The sequence below is a fragment of the Alosa alosa genome, chromosome 1 (assembly GCF_017589495.1).
Source record: "Alosa alosa isolate M-15738 ecotype Scorff River chromosome 1, AALO_Geno_1.1, whole genome shotgun sequence".
Classification (NCBI taxonomy): Eukaryota; Metazoa; Chordata; class Actinopteri; order Clupeiformes; family Clupeidae; genus Alosa; species Alosa alosa.
Genome location: NC_063189.1, coordinates 5,259,599 through 5,268,923, shown reverse-complemented (window position 1 = coordinate 5,268,923; position 9,325 = coordinate 5,259,599). Strand labels below are relative to the sequence as shown.

The following is a 9,325-nucleotide window of genomic DNA, read 5'->3' as shown; positions in this document are numbered from 1 at the left end:
CAGGCTGTAAAACTGAAGTCATTTCAAGGGCTGAACACAATATGAAGACAGAAATATTTGACTGGCTTTGGTTTTGGGACCCATTCTTGACATAGACAAAGTTTGAACAAAATCTGAGACAATGCAGCAACAACCTTATGTAATTAGACACAGAATGACCCACATGTTAACAGCAATATTTGAATATTTTCATGTTTTCTGTAAAGGACTGTGTGAATTTTGAAAATACTCAAAACAACTAAGTGGGTATCTAATCAACTTAGTTTTGAGTTACATAAAAAGTAATAGTAATATCATTTTCAAAGGATTAAGTTATTAATTTACTTTATTATTATTTTACTTTGAGTAACTTTGAGGGTTTGCATTTCCAGTGAATATGAAAAAGTAAATGGCAAAATAAAAAAGACAGAGAGACCTGACAGCGACCTGACAGAGCCCTTTACAGAGAGCCCTTTACAGAGAGACCTGACACAGAGAGCCCTACAGACACAGAGAGACCTGACACAGAGAGCCCTTTACAGAGAGCCCTTTACAGAGAGACCTGACACAGAGAGCCCTTTACAGAGAGCCCTTTACAGAGAGACCTGACACAGAGAGCCCTTTACAGAGAGCCCTTTACAGAGAGACCTGACACAGAGAGACCTTTACAGAGAGACCTTTACAGAGAGCCCTTTACAGAGAGACCTTTACAGGAGCACAAAGGAGAAGGAGATGAACTAATGTGAATGAGGGCCACAGGGAGGTGAACACGACAGAGACACAGAGAATGAGAGAGAGAGAGAGAACAAGTGAAAGAGATAGTGAATGAATGAATGACTGAATGAATGAATGAGTGAGAGCTAGTGGATGAGTGAGTTAGAGAGAGAGAAGAGAGAGAGGGAAGAGAGAGAGAGAGAAGAGAGAGAGAGAAGGGAGAGATATAAGAGAGAGAGAGGGAAGAGAGAGATAGAAGAGAGAGAGAGAGAGAAGGGAGAGAAATAGAGAGAGAGAGAGAGGGAAGAGAGCCTCCTACCTCGTACTCCTAGAGATTAGAGAGTGAATGAGTGAGTTAGAGAGAGGAAAGAGAGAGAGAGAGAAGAGAGAGATAGAGAGAGAGAGAGAGAGAGAAGAGAGAGATAGAAGAGAGAGAGAGGAAAGAGAAAGAGAGAAGAGAGGGAAGAGAGAGAGCCTCCTACATCGTACTCCTAGACATTAGAGAGAGAATGAGTGAATGAGTGAGTTAGAGAGACTCAGACTACACCCGTATCAAATCAGGACAATTTAATCACATTTTCTCAGCTCATTACAATACAAAACAAAGGGGAGTTTGCATTCTGATTAACAAAAGAATCTCATTCATCCATAACACCACCATCACAGACCCAGAAAGACGTTTTGTCATAAACATCTCAATTCACAATACCCCTGTAACAATTGCTAATGTTTATGGCCCTAATACAGACAACCCAGTTTTCTTTCAGAACCTCTTCACCTCCATCTCAACTCTATCTGGCTGTCCCATCATAATCGCAGGCGACTTCAATACAGTGTTAGACCCCACAATTGACAGATCTGATCACTCTAAAAGCAAACGAATCTGGCAATCCACAAAAACAATAAAACAGTTAATGAGCGATTCTGGCCTTGGCGATTATAGGTGGCTTCAGCACCCAGACTCCAAATGCTACTCTTTTTTCTCTCCGGTCCACCACTCCTATTCCCGTACTGATTATTTTCTAACCAGCAACTCTATAATGAAAAATATCTCAGATTCAACAATTCATCCCATAGTCATTAGCGATCATGCCCCAGTTACTGTACAATTAAATGGAACATAACTAACCAGCAGCAACCAACTAGCAAATGGCGTTTTAATACATCCCTCTTACAAGACCCAAATTTCATCAGCTTTGTTGGGAGAGAGTGGGCATTCTTTCTAGAAGTGAACGACTCCCCAGAATCATCTCCTTCCCGTCTGTGGGAAACAGGAAAAGCAGTACTCAGAGGAAGAATCATCTCATAATTCAGTATACAAAAAAAGAAGGAAAAAGAACAGGAAGTAGAACTCAACAATAAAATTAAACAGTTAGAAGAAATCAATGCAAGCAACCCAACTGAAGAAACACAGGCAAAACTTAGGAAACATAAATTCAAACTCAATGAAATACTCAATAAACACACTCAATTTATGATTTACCGTCTAAGGCAGGAAAACTTCCACCATAGCAACAAATCAGGTAAATACTTAGCAAATCAAATTCAACGTAACAAAGAAAAATCCTACAACAATCCCAGTCATAAAGAACTCAGCAGGGAAGCTAACCAGGGTTTCCACCTTAGGGAGGTTTGGCTTCGGGGAGTCGTTCATTAACTGGATTAAACTTCTATACACCTCTCCTTCAGCCACAGTAATCACCAATGGACTAACATCACAAAATTTCACTCTTCACCGGGGAACTAGACAAGGGTGCCCACTCTCCCCCTCACTATTTACAATCTTCATTGAACCCCTAGCAGCTGCCATCCGTCAGAACCCCCTCATCAAAGGTGTCCAGACTCCATATATGCATCACAAAATCAGCCTTTATGCCGACGACATTCTTCTCTTTCTTCAAGACCCCACAACATCAGTAAAAGAAACCATCAAACTCATTGACACATTCTCTAAAATTTCTGAATACTCAATCAATTGGAATAAATCTGCAATTCTCCCATTACATCCCAACAGCTGGGATGTGACGGCCAACTCTTCACCTATTCCACTCTGCACTAACTATATCACTTACTTAGGGATAAAAAGTCCCCCAGGCTGTCAGACTTATTTAGCCTAAATTATTCCCCTCTACTCACTTCAATAGATGATGACCTTCAACGCTGGAAGAACCTCCCATTATCCATCATGGGCAGAATCTCAGTAGTCAAAATGACAATACTGCCCAAAATAAACTATTTACTCTCTATGATTCCAACCCAGCCCATCCCACTCTGGTTTAAGTCTCTCGATTCATTAATCACTAAATTCTACTGGAAAGATAAGACCCCAAGGATCAAACTCACCACTCTCCAAAAACCAAAAGCACTGGGAGGACTAGAGGCCCCACACTTCCAGCACTATGTCCTGGCCAATCAGCTCCACTTAATTTACAAATGGCTACACCCCACCCCCTCAGACAACACCTGGTTAGACCTAGAACAAACAATCTGTAAAGAAATTAAAATCTCAGATCTCCCTTTCTGCAGCCAGTCAATCAAAAAACATCATCCTTCAAAGCCCCAACAATTACAATTGGTACAATGAAAGTTAACACACGTTTTAATTCATCAAAGGACCCTTGCAGATCCTGCCGGTATGAGACGGCAGGGGCGGAGCCTACCCCCAAAGAATAAGAAATAAAGATACCCACCAGAATGCTTAGATGGTCATCCTCTCTGAAATAGAGCATCACAATATTAAACAGTGCATGTTGTATCATCCTCTCTGAAATAGAGCATAACAATATTAAACAGTGCATGTTGTATCATCCTCTCTGAAATAGAGCATAACAATATTAAACAGTGCATGTTGTATCATCCCTCTGAAATAGAGCATAACAATATTAAACAGTGCATGTTGTATCATCCTCTCTGAAATAGAGCATAACAATATTAAACAGTGCATGTTGTATCATCCTCTCTGAAATAGAGCATAACAATATTAAACAGTGCATGTTGTATCATCCTCTCTGAAATAGAGCATCACAATATTAAACAGTGCATGTTGTATCATCCTCTCTGAAATAGAGCATCACAATATTAAACAGTGCATGTTGTATCATCCTCTCTGAAATAGAGCATCACAATATTAAACAGTGCATGTTGTAACATCCTCTCTGAAATAGAGCATAACAATATTAAACAGTGCATGTTGTATCATCCTCTCTGAAATAGAGCATCACAATATTAAACAGTGCATGTTGTATCATCCTCTCTGAAATAGAGCATCACAATATTAAACAGTGCATGTTGTATTATTATCCGGTTGAGCTCGGGAGATGAATCAGAGAAAGCAAGACAGACAGCAGAGACACATGAAGAATATACTATTAATAAAATAAACTGATGATTTGATGAGGATGAGGATGATTATGATGGATTCAACCACCTGTGACTCAAATTCTATGATTGATTTAAAGTTATGGAAGGGAATTGAGCTTGCAGATGTTCAACCCATTGAACAAGACTGCTTGAGTGACTAGTGCTTGCAGAAGCTTAGCTTAAGGGTTAACTAACAACGTGCAGGGCGATGAGCTTGCAATTACAAATGCTCAGGGTCAGTGCAGAGGATAGAGCCTGCAGTTGCAGATGCTCAGGGTCAGTGCAGCAGAATAGAGCTCGCAGTTGCAGATGCTCAGGGTTAGTGCAGCGGGATAGAGCTTGCAGTTGCAAATGCTCGGGGTTAGTGCAGCGGGATAGAGCTTGCAGTTGCAGAAGCTCAGGTTAGTGCAGAAGAAATAGTGCTTGCAGTTAAAGAAGATTATGACCTGCACAAATGCGACCAAGCCAGTACGGGCACCAGAAACGAAGAGATGAGTAATATGATTAAATTTAGATAGCCACCACCAGACATTTGCCAGAGGAAGTACATTGATTACAAAATGCTCATTACTGCTGAGTGAGTCTTTAGTAATTAAGAACTCAGTAACCATACAGTCCATAGATTCTTGTGAGCCTTGTGACTAGCAAATGGAGTAGCTAGCTCTTAATTGATAAGCAAGTTGATGTAAAATATTACAGATTGTGAACTCCATTTGTTACAGTTCAATGGTGAACAGAAGCTGCAAGGACAAGATGTACAGCAGATGAAATTAACAGACTACTGTCCATCCGGCAGAGGTAAAGCCATGTTAAAGAAAGCTAAATAGCACAACGTATAGCCTACTATTAGGATAGAAATGTAAACAAAGCAAGGTTTAGATTAATGAATTAATTATGTTGACTTACCCAAAATAACAGCACGGTGTAGTGTCCATGACAGATTATATCCGATTTAAGTATGACCCCTAAATGTGATGACTGTTTCCGTGAGCAACGGAATGGAGCTAAAGCAGATCCGAGGGCAAGATGAAAAGAATGAGCCATGCTTTTGCACCTTGCTCTTGGAAAGGCCCCCCAAAATAAGATGAGCAGCATAGGTAACGTTAGCTAAACGAGACAGGAAAACATGAAATAGACATTGTCCATGGGTAATAAGTTCAGAGAGAAAAGGTATAGAGAAACAGATAGAAAGCTTGAGCACTCTGGTGAAAAGAAAAAATGACCAGCATGGTCTGCAGCGATTGCGAGAGCTATTTGCGCATCTAGAAGGGCTTGATCCTGAGGTCTTATAGGACTCGTAAGCCGACGAAGACCATCTTCCGAGCAACTTGATTGAGGATGCAGGTAATCCTAGAGCGGCTGCTGACGTTGCAGCGCCGATGCGAAAGGAATGGCCAGTATATTGGGAGGTTGAGAGCCCGCAGCTACCAACCGCTGTCGACAAGTGGATTCTGAACCATTGTTTAGACATAGATAACCCAGTGGGTAGAAGAAAGAGGTGCATTAGGAGAAGTGTGTGGGCGAAGTTTAAGATAGTTGATCATAGAAGTATAGGGACAGAAGAGTTATTTACTTTAGAATCTCTGATAATGACAAAGACCTGAGGTGTCCATTTTAGAATGTTTCAGAATTACACTATAGAAGTGGGAGGAGAAGAGGATGGCTGAGCAAGCCAGATCCTGAGAAGGGTTAAAACCTGGCTGTCAGAACAAAATTCCCCAGAGCGCATGAACCCATAGAAAGCCATGAGGAACACATTCAAGGAGTGAATTGATAGGGAGTGAAAAGAGAGCCAGGGTCAACTAACCAGCAGCAGACCTAAGGACACAACAGGACAAGACAAAATACAACACTTACTAAGGACACTTACCCGAGGGAATCGGGATTATTATTTCCCTGTGGAAGAGACATTGTTTAAGTTGAAGATCGACCGTATCCTTAGTTACCCTTTTGAGTTTGGAATACTGTTTCTGTTAATTCCCAAGACCTTTATTAAAATCCTTCATTGCATTTTAACCTGGTGTCCTGGCACTGCTTGAACTGTCCCGCTGAGAACCTTGTAGCCTCTCATGATATCACAGGGTGGAGTGCAGGTAGATGCCTCATCAGGTGTCTATCTGCATGCCTCACTTATTTTAATGCACACATTACAGAGGAGGCATACATCTTACACAGGGTAAGTGTGGTGTGCATGGAGAAATCCTGACAGATATTCACCATGCATGCCCACTTCTTTTAATGCTACACACTAGATAGAGCTCTCAACCTAACCATTCACATACATATTTAGGTCAAGAGTGGCGTGTTGGGTGGAGGTCTGGGGGCGAGGTGTGGTTGGTCGTGGTAGTGGGGGACGTGTGCATATGCTGGGGGCCTGGGGGGATGGGTGGCACGCAGGTCCTCCCCTCTGTCAGCTCGTCGCCATAACTGCGGGGGCTGGGTGGAACTGTGGCCATTAATGGGTGCCCAGGTTGTCAATCAGTCAGGCAATCAGTTATTCTTATTATTACACTCATCTTTAACAGAATAATTACAACTCCTCTCCTCTGAAACCCTCCCTCTCTGTGTTCCAGCTTCTCTCCTCCTGGCCCAACAGCAAGCCAACCTTACACACACACACACACACACACACACACACACACACACACACATACATCCCCACACACACACACACACACACACATACATCCTCACCAACACACACACACACACACACACACACACACACACACACACACACATACATCCTCACACACACACACACACACATACATCCTCACACACTCACTACCCCTTACCCCCCCCCCACCCACACCCCCATCCCAACACCACCTCATTCACACTCTCAGAGCTACCATCCCTTCTTGTCATTCCGGTCATCAATTTCATCCCTGATAATCATATCTGTAATCATCCTGGACGCAAATCATCCTTTCTGTTATTAATGTTATGTTGTGTTAATAAGCCATGTCAATGTGATGTCTTGTTAAGTTACAGTATGTGTTTGTGTAATGTACATCTGTTTGTCTGATGTAGTATTCTTGTGCATGTTGTTGTAGTGTTGCATTTTCTGTAATGTCAATGGTGTTTGCAATAAAAAAAAAAGTTTAAAAAAAAGAGAGAGAGAAGAGAGAGAGCCTCCTACCATCTGCGTGGAAGAGAGAGAGAGAGCCTCCTACCTCGTACTCTTAGAGATTAGAGAGTGAATGAGTGAGAGAGAGAGAGAGAGTGGGAGAAGAGAGAGAGAAGACAGAGAGAGAAAAGAGAGAGCCTCCTACCTCGTACTCCTCCTTGAAGCCGTACCCTTCAGAGCACTTCATCTGGGTGATGTGTTGGAGGAGGTCGGCCACGCGGATGGCTGGGTGCAGCTGGCCCGTCTGGTAGGACACGCCCTCCACTGCCCCCCCTCTCGCGCTCCCGATCCCGCTGCTTCTTGAAGGTGTGTGTCAGCGAGTGCGAGTGTGACTGCACCAGGCTGCTGGTGTCGCTGCCCATCGCCTGACTCTCGTCTGTCAGAAGGACCACATGAGTGGGGGGCACGTTAGCACCACAGACACAGGACCAGCAGCACAACTACACTGGCAACATTTTCATCTGAGCGTCCACCTTCTCCCACATAGCAGCTAGCCGGTGCTGGGCCACGTCAGGGCCGGGTCAGAACCACACTCAGCTGCTACCTGGACTGCCACTGGGTCTGCTCACTGTCAGGGTAACTCAATTGAAGTTCAATTAAAAGCTCAATTAAACACATCACAATTGAACAAGGAAACTAAATTCATTTTACAAAAATGAAATAATATGTATCGCAAATCAAACATAACTTGCTTCTGATTAATGAACACATGATTATTCCCAAAAGCCAATTCAGTTCCAAATGGGCTAGACTCCTATGCTGGAGTGATCTAAAGAGTCGTTCCTGACGAGGAGTTCTCCGTGAGCAAACCCAGAGGTGTGATGAGGTGGCCGGTGATAGGGTGGCAGATGACCATGATATGGAGCACTAGTGTGTGAGAAGAGACAGCACAACACACACCACAGACACACACCACAGACACCAGGTTGAATGGACTGCTCTGGCTAACAGATCAGACTGCGGCCCACATAGTTTCAGACAGCAGATGCCTCTCTGAAACAGATCTGACCCTGAGCAGATACGGATTCATGCCAGAGCCTCTAAGCTGATCCTAGATCTGTGGAATGCTTAACATCACTGATGCTTAAAACACTCCAAAAGGCCTTTGCTACTTTCTGTTACTAGTATCTTAAATATTTGGCTAGGATGTGGTTTTGCTAGCTATATGAGGGGCCGTTCAGACTGAAACATTTTTTTTCACCTCCATGTGCTTCAACTCGATTGTTTCCCTATCGAACGACACACCTGACTGTGGCAACGAGCCTTGCATTTTTAAAAGCGGAGCGCAAACAATGGGTTGTTGCTCAACTGACTGCCTTATCATCATTATCATATACTGTTTCATAGCAACAACATGCTATTTAGCTAAATATACTGTATCATAGCAACAACATAGACCTAATTTTTACAAATAAACCAGAGAGAATTAAAATCATCTATAATCTTGTCACTGGATTATCAGATCATAATCTTACTCTGGCTGCTAGAAAACTATCAAAAACACGTTTTAAAAATCAAAGCTCAATAAGAGGAAAGCCAATGCCTTTTATTCCACAAAAAGACATGGTTCTCATTGAAAATGAAATAAAACAGGTAAACTGGCATGAGACTATTGGTAGTATACCCTGTGAGTCAGCCTGCACTGATTTAATGTCTACCATTAAAGACATTCTACTAAAATACACCAAAACAAGGGGCAAGAAAACAAATAGGAAATATAATTTACCCTGGTTCAATACAGCTCTCTGGGAGTTAATGAAAAAGAGAGATGCTGCTCTGAAAACATTTTTAAAATCAAAATTAAATACTGATCATCTAATTTTTAAAAGTTTAAGAAATAAAGTCACACAACAAATTAGAAAAGCTAGAGCAAACTTTTTCCTCAATATTATCAGTGAGGCAAAGGGAAACTCTAAAAAGCTCTGGAGGAGCATTGATAAGATACTTGGAAAGGAAAAATCTGTAAATAGACAGTTAAAACTATTGATAGATGACCATATCCAGGATGATGGGCAGATTGTTGGGAAATGTTTTAATGAATATTTCATAAATTCAGTACGAGAGCTGAGCTGAGTTGACCACTATCACCATTTACCACCAAACTCCCACAACCATCAACCTGTCACAGGATGTCTCCTC

The 9,325-nt window shown here is 42.2% G+C and overlaps 1 long non-coding RNA gene across 1 annotated transcript in view; it reads right to left on the bottom strand.

The window, feature by feature from the left end:
* The window catches only part of LOC125303308, a 17,307-nt gene extending 9,849 nt beyond the window's left edge, over positions 1-7,458 (bottom strand). The window contains exon 1 of the long non-coding RNA XR_007195047.1: positions 7,332-7,458. This is a non-coding gene — a long non-coding RNA (uncharacterized LOC125303308). The remainder of the gene's footprint in view (positions 1-7,331) is intronic.
* Positions 7,459-9,325: the final 1,867 nt, after the last annotated feature.